The sequence below is a fragment of the Spermophilus citellus genome (assembly GCF_964194105.1).
Source record: "Spermophilus citellus genome assembly, chromosome: X".
NCBI classification, from domain to species: Eukaryota; Metazoa; Chordata; class Mammalia; order Rodentia; family Sciuridae; genus Spermophilus; species Spermophilus citellus.
This window is the reverse complement of record NC_138190.1, coordinates 78,126,908-78,140,002: the sequence shown is the minus strand read 5'-3', so window position 1 is coordinate 78,140,002 and position 13,095 is coordinate 78,126,908.

Here is a 13,095-nt window from a genome sequence, read left to right as displayed (position 1 = left end):
ATAGACTATTGTGGGGATTAAATAAGTTAATATTTTACCTGGTATATATAGCAAATGCTACATGAACATTTGCTGCCATTATCACAGCAATTCTCAAAACATCCTTTTGGCTTCTACCCCTGCTGTTAACTGCTTTGAAATTGAGTTTGTTTGGCTTAGCTCATCTTCTGTAGCCTGGGATCCATGGGTCACAAATTGATACCAAGCCTAGGAATATAGTTCTCTTGTTTAGGTATCCATTTATGGTCATCAGTTATGACCAGAATAATGAGGTTAAAGAATAAACAAAAAACATAGTTACTAGCCTTGGTGGAACTGCAGGGGTGGGTAGTTTATATTTCCTTTTGAGTGTGAGCAGACAAATGCTATAAATATATCTGAGACATTTGTATGTAGTTCTCAATAAATACAATTGATGCTGAGTGAGCAAGATTTCTAATTCAGATATAGATCAGATTGAGAATTTATGAGCCCCTGAGCTCTCCCTGGATATATGTTTGAATTAAACTTTAGAACTATGGAATTTCAGAGCTGGCTATGGGTCTTAAAGAGATCTTTTAAGTACAACTTCCTCTCTTTTCTACCATCTCTACCATATTTTATAGTTTGGAAAACTGAAGCACAGATACTGGACATTATAGCCCATATCATATTGAATTATAGAGAAACCTCAGGCTGGAATTGTTGCTGTACAAATAATTCACCATTTAATCCAAATACTTTAAAACCATTTTATCCATACATCAACTATATTTCCCAAGTAATTTTGTTGGTCTCATATTCAAGACTTAAGCCAGTAACTCTCCTTATTTACTATACTCCTTAACTTATTTACTATACTCTTTAACTTATTGTACTTTAAATCCAAGGTAATGTAGTGTAATGGTCAAGAGTACAGACTCTGGAGCCAGAATGTATGAGTTTCCATCTCAGATCTGTCCAAGAATTACAAGTTCAAAGTCAGCCTCAGCAACTTAGTCCCTAAGCAACTTAGTAAATCCCTAAACAACTGAGACCTAGCACTGTTCTTCATGAATCTGTTACTAAAGTTAGAAAGGCTTACTTGGTTGCCTTTTAAAATGTCTTGCACATCCTGGCCTCCTTAATGATGCCCCACTTATAATGACTTCACTGCCCCTCAAAACAGATTTTACCTATCCAAATCTAACTGGTTGTCATAGGAATTTGTCAAAAGAAGGAAACATTATGAATTGGCCTTATACAGAACCACTTAAGAGAGGAGGAAAAGAGACATTAAATGAAACTTGAAGTCAAAGTAAGGTCTGAAGAAGTGAAGAGTAGAGGAAAAAACATCTGGTTTGGGGGCATTATAATGGGCAAAATTGTGGGAGTAGAAACAAGGATGCTTGAGGGATGAGTAAACTAGTGAGAAAAACAGAAGTCTAAATTAAATAAATGTATTAATCATGTACACCTTGACTCCCACCACAAACTGTTTGAGGCAGGACAGAACATTATTAATAGGGAAGAAATCATGGATATGAGCAATATTTGAAGGGTTGACCAATGGAAATCATCATTTAAGATTTTAAGCCTAGAAGTATAATGATAGTATCTTCGCTTTAGAAAGATTGCTATGACAGCAGTGTGAAGAATGCAATGGTAGGAATCAGGGTGAACAGTTAGGAGACGATTATAGTGAACCAGGCATGAGTTGACAAGGGAGGATCTAGCCTTGTCTAGAATATTAAGAAATATGAGGAAGAGGAAATGTGAGAAAGTGTCAGGGAAACTTGGAGAATAAGGTATTATTGATGAAAACAAAGAAGTTTCAAGACAGACAATCTGGGAGTGGTATGATAAAACTCATGAAGGGTGTTGTGTGTATGTGTGTGTGTATGTTTGTGTGTGTGATTTTTCATAAGACATACTTCATAAATTCTAACTTCAAAAGAGACTTGTGGAAGGAGTTTAGGAACCTCTTTAGGAAGAAGGGAGGAAGGGGTAGGAGAGGTAGTTTACCATCTTTCAAGATACAAAAATAGAGCATGCCATTTTTCACAATCAAAAAAGCACTGTTAAGATTTAGGTGACAATAGAATCTCAAAATGGAAATTTCTTGGTGACCTTTGAGAAACTGAACTGGAGCTCAGGTGAAAAAGGTTAGGATTGGAGATATATATTTGAGAGTTATTTATTCAGTGGTGATAATTGAAGTCTTGAGGCTTTACCAAGGGAAAAGCACAATGGATCAAGATTGAGTTCAGGGAATTATCAGAAGGTAAGGAGCAGGGAAGGAAAAGATCAAGGAGTCAATAGAAAAAATAAGGAGCACACTATGATTCCAAATCCCTCCAATAGCTGGGGGTGGGTAAGGAGAGAATGTGCAGTATTTGATAAATGCTGATGAAAACTTCTGTTTGGGGGCTGAGGTTGTGGCTCAGTGGTAGAGCACTTGGCTTATATGTGTGAGGCACTGGGTTCGATTCTCAGCACTGCATATAAATAAATGAATAAAATAAAGGTTCATCAACAACTAAAAACACATATATTTGAAAAAAAAACTGTTTTGCTTGAGTTTAGATACCAGTTGTGACCATTAGGAGCTCATTGATAACTTAAAAAAAATAAACCTAATTCTAGGAAACCACAGGAAGAAAATATGCAGTATATCTACAAGTTTTCCAAAGAAAATAACCAGGAAAGGCAACTCTAGAAGAATGATAGAACGAAATAAAAGCTCTCCCTCCCACCCCCCAAAAATGGTGAAGCCTCTTAAAGTCTCCATCAATTAGCACTGCATCTCTTGCAAAAATTCGAATTATTTTCACTTTAAAATTATTTATATTCTGCAAACATCTCAGCTTATTGTAATATATTTGAAATGCTTCATGGTCTAATTAAAAAAGAAAATGTCAATTTGCTATATTACAATAAGTTCAGTGAAAATAATATTACATATGCTGACATACTTAAGGAATTTGCAATAAATTGTATATAAGTGGTATATTAGACAACTATATAATAGCATGCATCATTGTGCACATGTGTGTGGGGAACAGCATGTATGTATAAGTACTCTCAAAATACAAAGTGTTCACTAAATGCAAATTTTACCTCTTTCATAAATCCTTCACTGATCACACCAATCTGTATTCTCACAATAGCTAAACTGACATCATTCCTTTTCATTTGGCTTTTACATTGATTGTCTAATCATAACCTTCTGAACTTTTAACCATCCTTTAAATGTTGCTGTTGAGCTTTCATCCATTTATCCTGTCTGCCCCCACACTCCACTCATTAATTTGTAAGGCTCTAAGACAGGAAGCCTTATTTTACTAAACTTTGTATCCTTCAAATATTTAGCACAGCATGGCACCAAGGCACAAAGCTATAATCTCAGTGCCTCAAGAGACTGAGGCAAGGAGGATCACGAATTCACAGCCAGCCTCAGCAACCAAGCAAGGCCCTAAGCAACTTAGTTAGACCCTGCCTCAACAAAAATAAATAAATAAATAAAAATTAAAATGGGTGGGGATGTGGTTCAGTGGTTTAATGCTCCTGGGTCAGATCCTTGCATAAATATTACACTCAGTAGGAACTTAATAATTATTTATTGATTTGATGGTTTAAAACACCCTGAAAATTACCATAAAAATTCCATGTATTTTCATGTTATTGACACATGTAATGCTGTCATTTAAAGCAGCATATTAAGAGAAAACAGAGGTAATTCATAACCTTCGTGTTCTTTTTTTTATTGGTTGTTCAAAACATTACATAGTTCTTGATATATCATATTTCACACTTTGATTCAAGTGGGATATGAACTCCCATTTTTACCCCGTATACAGATTGCAGAGTCACATCAGTTACACTTCCACTGATTTACATATTGCCATACTAGTGTCTGTTGTATTCTGCTGCCTTTCCTATCCTCTACTATCCCCCCTCCCCTCCCCTCCCCTCCCCTCCCCTCTTCTCTCTCTACCCCCTCTACTGTAATTCATTTCTCCCCCTTGTATTATTTTTCCCTTTCCCCTCACTTCCTCTTGTATATAATTTTGTATAACCCTAAGGATCTCCTTCCATTTCCAAGCAATTTCCCTTCTCTCTCCCTGTCCCTCCCACCTCTCATCCCTGTTTAATGTTAGTTATCTTCTCATGCTCTTCTTCCCTACTCTGTTCTTAGTTACTCTCCTTATATCAAAGAAGACATTTGGCATTTGTTTTTTAGGGATTGGCTAGCTTCACTTAGCATAATCTGCTCTAATGCCATCCATTTCCCTCCAAATTCTATAATTTTGTCATTTTTTAATGCAGAGTAATACTCGATTGTGTATAAATGCCACATTTTTTTTATCCATTCGTCTATTGAAGGACATCTAGGTTGCTTCCACAGTCTTACTATTGTGAATTGTACTGCTATGAACATCGATGTAGCAGTGTCCCTGTAGCATGCTCTTGTTAGGTCTTTAGGGAATAGACCCAGAAGGGGAATAGCTGGATCAAATGGTGGTTCCATTCCAGCTTTCCAAGAAATCTCCATACTGCTTTCCAAATTGGTTGCACAAATTTGCAGTCCCACCAACAATGTACAAGTGTACCCTTTTCCCCACATCCTCGCCAGCACTTGTTGTTGCTTGACTTCATAATGGCTGCCAATCTTACTGGAGTGAGATGGTATCTTAGGGTGGTTTTGATTTGCATTTCTCTGACTGCTAGCGATGGTGAGCATTTTTTCATGTACTTGTTGATTGATTGTATGTCCTCCTCTGAGAAGTATCTGTTCAGGTCCTTGGCCCATTTGTTGATTGGGTTATTTGTTTTCTTATTGTTTAATTTTTTGAGTTCTTTATATACTCTGGATATTAGGGCTCTATCTGAAGTGTGAGGAGTAAAGATTTGTTCCCATGATGTAGGCTCCCTATTTGCCTCTCTTATTGTTTCTTTTGCTGAGAAAAAACTTTTTAGTTTGAGCAAGTCCCATTTGTTGATTCTAGATATTAATTCTTGTGCTATGGGTGTCCTATTGAGGAATTTGGAGCCCAACCCCACAGTAGGTAGGTCATAGCCAACTTTTTCTTCTATCAGATGCCTTGTCTCTGGTTTGATATCAAGCTCCTTGATCCATTTTGAGTTAACTTTTGTGCATGGCGAGAGAAAGGGATTCAGTTTCATTTTGTTGCATATGGATTTCCAGTTTTCCCAGCACCATTTGTTGAAGATGCTATCCTTCCTCCATTGCATGCTTTTAGCCCCTTTATCAAATATAAGAAAGTTGTAGTTTTGTGGGTTGGTTTCTGTGTCCTCTATTCTGTACCATTGGTCCACCCGCCTGTTTTGGTACCAATACCATGCTGTTTTTGTTACTATTGCTCTGTAGTATAGTTTGAAGTCTGGTATAACTATACCACCTGATTCACACTTCCTGCTTAGCCTTGTTTTTGCTATTCTGGGTCTTTTATTTTTCCATATGAATTTCATGATTGCTTTCTCTATTTCTACAAGAAATGTCATTGGGATTTTGATTGGCATTGCATTAAACCTATAGAGAACTTTTGGTAATATCGCCATTTTGATGATGTTAGTTCTGCCTATCCATGAACAGGGTATATTTTTCCATCTTCTAAGATTTCTTCTATTTCTCTCTTTAGGGTTCTGTAGTTTTCATTGTATAAGTCTTTTACCTCTTTTGTTAGGTTGATTCCCAAGTATTTTATTATTTTTGAGGATATTGTGAATGGAGTGGTTGTCCTCATTTCCATTTCAGAGGGTTTGTCGCTGATATACAGGAATGCCTTTGATTTATGCGTGTTGATTTTATACCCTGCAACTTTGCTGAATTCATTTATTAGCTCTAATAGTATCTTTGTAGACCCTTTTGGGTCTGCTAGGTATAGAATCATGTCATCTGCAAATAGTGATAATTTAAGTTCTTCTTTTCCTATTTTTATGCCTTTAATTTCTTTCGTCTGTCTAATTGCTCTGGCCAGTGTTTCGAGAACTATGTTGAACAGAAGTGGTGAGAGAGGGCATCCCTGTCTTATTCCAGATTTTAGAGGGAATGCCTTCAATTTTTCTCCATTCAGAATGATGCTAGCCTGGGGCTTAGCGTAGATTGCTTTTACAATGTTGAGGTAAGTTCCTGTTATCCCTATTTTTTCGAGAGTTTTGAACAAAAAGTGATGCTGTACTTTGTCGAATGCTTTTTCCGCATCTATCGAGATGATCATATGGTTCTTATTTTTAAGTCTATTGATGTGGTGAATAACATTTATTGATTTCCGTATATTGAACCAGCCTTGCATCCCAGGGATGAATCCTACTTGATCATGGTGTACAATTTTTTTGATATGATTTTGTATCCGATTCGCCAGAATTTTATTGAGGATTTTTGCGTCTAGGTTCATTAGAGATATAGGTCTGTAGTTTTCTTTCTTTGAAGTGTCTTTGTCTGGTTTAGGAATCAGCGTGATGTTGGCCCCCTAGAATGAATTTGGAAGTTCTCCCTCTTTTTCTATTTCCTGAAATAGCTTGAAAAGTATTGGTATTAGTTCCTTTTTAAAGGTTTTGTAAAACTCTGTTGTATACCCATCCGGTCCTGGGCTTTTCTTAGTTGGTAATCTTTTGATGGTTTCTTCTATTTCCTCAATTGATATTGGTCTGTTTAGGTTGTCTATATCCTCCTGACTCAATCTGGGCAGATCATATGACTTAAGAAATTTATCGATGCCTTCACTATCTTCTATTTTATTGGAGTATAAGGATTCAAAATAATTTCTGATTATCTTCTGTATTTCTGAAGTGTCTGTTGTGATATTGCCTTTTGCATCCTGTATGCTAGTAATTTGAGTTCTCTCTCTTCTTCTCTTCGTTAGCATGGCTAAGGGTCTGTCGATCTTATTTATTTTTTCAAAGAACCAACTTTTAGTTTTATCAATTTTTTCAATTGTTTCTTTTGTTTCGATTTCATTAATTTCAGCTCTGATTTTAATTAGTTCTTGCCTTCTACTTCTTTTGCTGTTGTTTTGCTCTTCTTTTTCTAGGATTTTGAGATGAAGTATGAGATCATTTATTTGTTGGTTTTTTCTTTTTTTAAGGAATGAACTCCATGCAATGAATTTTCCTCTTAGAACTGCTTTCAATGTGTCCCATAGATTCCGATATGTTGTGTCTGTGTTTTCATTTATCTCTAAGAATTTTTTAATTTCCTCCTTAATGTCTTCTATAACCCATTGATCATTCAGTACCCTATTGTTCATTCTCCAAGTGATGCATGATTTTTCCTTCCTTCTTTTATCGTTGATTTTCAGTTTCATTCCATTATGGTCAGATAAGATGCATGGTATTATCTCAACTCCTTTATATTGTCTAAGAGTTGCCCTGTGACATAATATATGATCTATTTTTGAGAAGGATCCATGTGCTGCTGAGAAAAAAGTGTAACTGCTTGATGTTGGGTGGTATATTCTATATATGTCAATTAAGTCTAGGTTGTTAATTGTGTTATTGAGTTCTATAGTTTCCTTATTCAACTTTTGTTTGGAAGATCTGTCCAGTGGTGAGAGAGGTGTGTTGAAGTCTCCCATGATTATTGTATGGTGGTCTATTAGACTCTTGAACTTGAGAAGAGTTTGTTTGAACATAGCTGCACCATTGTTTGGGGCATATATATTTATGATTGTTATGTCTTGTTGGTGTATGGTTCCGTTGAGCAGTATGTAGTGTCCCTCTTTATCCCTTTTGATTAACTTTGGCTTGAAATCTATTTTATTTGATATGAGTACGAACACTCCTGCTTGTTTCCGAAGTCCATATGAGTGATATGATTTTTCCGAACCTTTCACCTTCAGTCTATGTATGTCTTTTCCTATCAAATGCGTCTCCTGTAGGCAGCATATTGTTGGGTCATGTTTTGTGATCCATTCTACTAGCCTGTGTCTCTTAATTGGTGAGTTTAAGCCATTAACATTTAGGGTTATTATTGAGATATGGGTTATCCTTCCAGCCATATTTGTTTGTTTATGTTACTGAATATGGTTTGTTTTCCTCTTTGATTATTCCCCCCTTTACTGTCCTACCTCCCACTGTTGGTTTTCATTGTTATTTTCCATTTCCTCTTCCTGTAATGTTTTGCTGAGGATTTTTTGGAGAGATGGTTTTCTAGCTGCAATTTTTTTTAACTTTTGTTTATCATGGAAGGTTTTAATTTCATCTTCCATCTTGAAGCTTAATTTTGCTGGATACACAATTCTTGGTTGGAACCCATTTTCTTTCAGTGTTTGAAATATGTTATTCCAGGATCTTCTAGCTTTCAAAGTCTGTGTTGAGAGATCAGCTGTTATCCTAATTGGTTTACCCCTAAATGTAATCTGCTTCCTTTCTCTTGTAGCTTTTAAAATTCTCTCCTTATTCTGTATGTTGGGCATCTTCATTATAATGTGTCTAGGTGTGGATCTCTTATGATTATGCACATTCAGCGTCCTGTAGGCTTCTAGGATTTGGGATTCTGTCTCGTTCTTCAAGTCTGGGAAGTTTTCTCGAATTATTTCATTGAATAGATTGCTCATTCCTTTGGTTTGGAGCTCTGTGCCTTCCTGTATCCCAATGACTCTTAAGTTTGGTCTTTTAATGTTATCCCATATTTCTTGGATGTTCTGCTCCTGGTTTCTTAACAGTCTTGCTGAGCTGTCTATGTTCTTTTCAAGTTGAAATACTTTGTCTTCATTGTCTGATGTTCTATCTTCTAAGTGTTCTACTCTGCTGGTAGTATTCTCAATTGAGTTTTTAAGTTGGTTTATTGCTTCCTGCCTTTCTAGGATTTCTGTTTGTTTGTTTTTTATAACCTCTATCTCCCTGTATAGTTGATCTTTTGCTTCCTGGATTTGTTTATGTATTTCATTGTTGAAGAGATATTTCATTGTCTGATTTTGCTGTCTAATGTCTTCCTTGAGACTCCAGATCATCTGAAGCATGTATCTCCTGAATTCTTTATCTGACATTCCCTCTGCTGCAGATATTACCTCTTCTAACGTTGAGTTGACCTGCATTGCTTGTGGTCCTTTCTTTCCTTGTCTCTTCATACTGTTCGCGTTTCTTTCTGCTTACTGAGACTGTTGTGTTATTGAATTTTCCCCCTATATATTTGTATTACTCTTGTATAGTTGCAAAGTCTCCTTCGCAGGCGCGGGCAGGGGCTCTGCTCCTCCTCCAATTGGGGCACTGTGCCTACCACATCGGCAGGCCGCTGGGCCTGTTCTGCTGGTTGGTAACAGGTGCGCCTACCTTGCAGGCGCGTGAGGCGGCTCTGCCACTCCCAGGTTGCTGGGCCTGACCTGCTGGTGGGTTGCAGGTCTGGCTACCTTGCAGGCGCGGGGGGAGGGTGCACACCTATTTGTATTTAGACAGTTATGCAAAATGGAGGACGTAATGCTTGGGATGAAAGTTGGGGGGAAGGGGAAGGTAGGTGCTCTTGAAAAGAAAGAAGGAGAGGGAGATAGATAGCATAGAGGAGAATGGAAAGAGCAGTAAAACTTGGAAAGGGAGAGAGAGAGGGAAAAGGGAGAGAAAAAATTAAAATGAAATAGGAAATAAAATTAGGTCTTAGAGATCCATTTTCTTCTCTTCCCGTAGGCAAAGCTGTGCCCTCCGGGCTGAGTTTTGCCCTCAATGTGTCAACAGCAATCCCTGTAAGGCGGTTCCTGGGAGTCTCTCAATCCTGTTGGTCCAGAGCCGTTTCACTTCTACGGCCCCTCCTCCCCTTCCTCCTGCCAGCCAGCCAGGTCCTGCTCACCGGAGGCAGATCCCCAAGGATTTGGTTACACTTTCAGCCCCACCGAGTGCTCTATTTCCCTAACTACTGAGCACTCTCGCTGTCATTCATCTAAGCCCCAGTGCTGTGGAGCTGTGGTCTGGGAGTCAATTGTTTAATTTTTCCGGACCCCTTTGGTGGGCACACCTTCGGAATCTGGCAGCTAAGACCATTGGTGTCACTGCTGGTGGTAATAGGAGTTGGGGGTCGAGGATCCCCTCTGCTTCCCTCAGCCCCTACAGTCACAACCACACTGCTGGCGGTAGGAGGAGTTGGGGGTCTGGAGTGTCCTCTGTTTCCCTCCGCCCCTACCGTCACACCCTCTCAGTTCGCGGTTGGGGGATTTGGGGATGGGGAGTCTTCTCTGCTTCCCTCTGCCCCTACAGTCACGCCCTCGTCACTGGCAGTAGGGGGAGTTGGGGGTCGAGAGTCCTTTGGCCCTTATGGTCACGCCCACGGAGAGATTTTGAAGTTTCCCGGTTGTTTGTATCTGGTGTGGGTGGGAGTCACACACCTGCTAAAGTAGATTCCGCTGGGAAGGAATCTCTTTGGCCGAACTTTGGTGACTTCCCCTCTCTGCTATGGCGGGCCCCTGGCTCCTTGCCGGAGTGTCCAAAGGGAGGGGTGGAACTGGCTTGTCTCTGGTCTGACACAATCTCTGGTTTTAGTTCCCAGTTCGCTATTTCATAAAGGGTTGGTTAGATTCCCTTCACGCTGTCTCATGGGGGGGAGCCGTTCGCCGGGTGGGCGGGGCTTTAGTAGAGTCGGGAGGGCACGGGCTGTCTGCTGGGCCAGGCGGGGACACTTCTCGCTGCGCCGGGCCGCGGGGGGCTGCCTGTAGAGCCGGGCAGCTGCGGCCGCGTGGCTAAGATCCGGGCGGGCGGGGTGGCCGTTCGCTGAGCGAGAGCGGGGCCTCCCGGGACGGCGGGATGGTGGGTGCCATCTGCGGGTTCGGGCGGGCCGCGCCGCTCTGGGCCGCTGGCCGCTTGCAGAAGCGGCTGGTGGCTGCAGGACTAGACCTCCGCGTCCGCGTGGCCGGCCAAGATCCACTTGTCTGGGACAAACTGACACTTCTAATAAACCTACCAATTCCCGGCAGGTCCCCTCTTAACAGAATTTTGCTAGAAGTTCCTCAGTAGGTAGACTGCCGCTGTTCCAATGGGTCTTTCTGATCCTGTTAATGTGGAGACATTGGAATCGCTGCTTCCTCGCCGGCGGCCATGTTGGATCAGTTGTAGACAAACACAATGCCTTTATTTTATTTATTTATTTAGTTTTATGCAGTGCTGAGCATCAAATGTAGTGCCTTACACATGCTAAGCAAGTGCTATACCACTGAGCCACAACCCCAGCTCCAAACTTCATGTTCTTTTATTTAACTTAGTTTTGAATCCTACCTTACTATGTAGACTTTTGCACCATTGACCTTTTAGATAGTCTCCTCTTTGTGCTTTCTGGCATCTTTTGGCCTTCAGCTATTACAATGATTTAACTCATAGCTTCTGAATATGTACCATTGGATATTCAGTGGTTAAGCACCCTGGTTCAATCCCCAGTACCAAAACAAACAAACAATAAATAAATATGCACCATTAATTTGCTCATCTCTGGTCTGCCTGAGAAGTAAATCATTTTCAATCTGCTCCACTCACATAAGCAAATTTTCTAGGTTAGTTAGAAATATATAAATAGTTAATCAAGTATTAGACTTCATGAATGTATTAGATTTCATGAGCCAAGGAAGTTTGAATTTGGAAGAATATCTACAAATCCATGCACTTATTCTGTGCCTTCTATTCCCTGTCCATATGTTTTAAAACACATCTGTTACTCTGCAAGTACCAGGTCCTATTTTATTCCTTTAGTGTCCTGATCATTTGGGCTATCCACTGCTATTCCATCATATCAGCCACTTCTGGCATCTTCTAATGTGCCCAGCTCCCTCCCTAGCTCTGCATCCATATGTACTGTTTCTTAAACCAAATCACACCCACTGCACTTGAGAGTCCCACAAAGTTTATTCCTACTCAAAACACACACACACACACACACACACACACACACACACACACACACATCTGTTACTCTACCATAAGTGGGATTCTGAAAAACTGATGGAGGAAGGAAACAGATTACAAAGCAAATTCAGGTAGCAAGAAGAAATACAATATTAGAAAGGAAAAGATAAAGAAAGCTTTTCTTTTTCATGTTGAATATTTTCAGGCACTTGCTCCATCTTTCTATGGTATTCTCATTGTTAGGAAAGGAATCAAATAGGAGAAAATTTTATCCTTCCCTCCACCTAAGGAACAGCTTTCTTTTTTCTTTTTTAATAAGTATTATGAGACTTTAATTTTTTTTTAGTTGTAGATGGACAAAATATCTTTATTTATTTAGTTTTATGCAGTGCTGAGCATTGAACCTAGTGTCTGACGCATGCAAGTCAAGTGCTCTACCACTGAGCTACAACGCCAGCCCTGGAACAGTTTTCTAATGTAGCTTTTTCAGTCAAAAATGGATTCAATTTTCTTCAACAATGAGAAATCTATCTCTGCTGTAATTTAACTATTCACTGGTAGTCACATCAAGGAATATTCTAGTACCAATTCTCACAACTGGTCATGGTGATTTCCACTGGTGGTTCCTATTTACTTACCAGGCCACACTCCACTCTGTATTATAGGACATAAATATTCTTGTGAAATTACTTCTATAGTTTTTTCCTTGGATGTTATATTTATTATATTCTCTGGTAGTGCATTCTTGGCTGGTCTTTTTTCCCCCTCAAATACATAGAAACCATGATTTACCAACTACAGGACCTCAGAAAAATTATTTCCTTTCTCTGCGCCTCAGAGCACACATTTATAAAAATAAAATATTAGACTAGATGATGTCTAAGGCATCTTCAGTTTCTACTAAATCCCATTATTTTATAAAGAATGACAAAATATGGTAGCAAGGAAAGAATAATGAATTTCTCACCAGAATAGATTAAACTCATATTCTTGTCCTCCTGTCAAGTAACCTTGGAAAGATGACATCATACCTCTCTCTACACTCAATTTGCCAATCTGTAAAATGCCTCAAAAGTGCAGTACTTTACAATATTCTTCTGAATTTCTTAGGTTTTATATTAGCAGAAGCACTTTTGATTACTCAGGCTTTCTACAATTCCCTACATCTAATCAGTAACTAAATCTTCCTAAATATCACCTGCAATATCCCCTCATCTCACCCTGTCTCACATTTCCTGATTCACTCAGGTTATTGTTGCATTTTCTGACTACTAAAACAGCCTCTTAACCGGATACCCT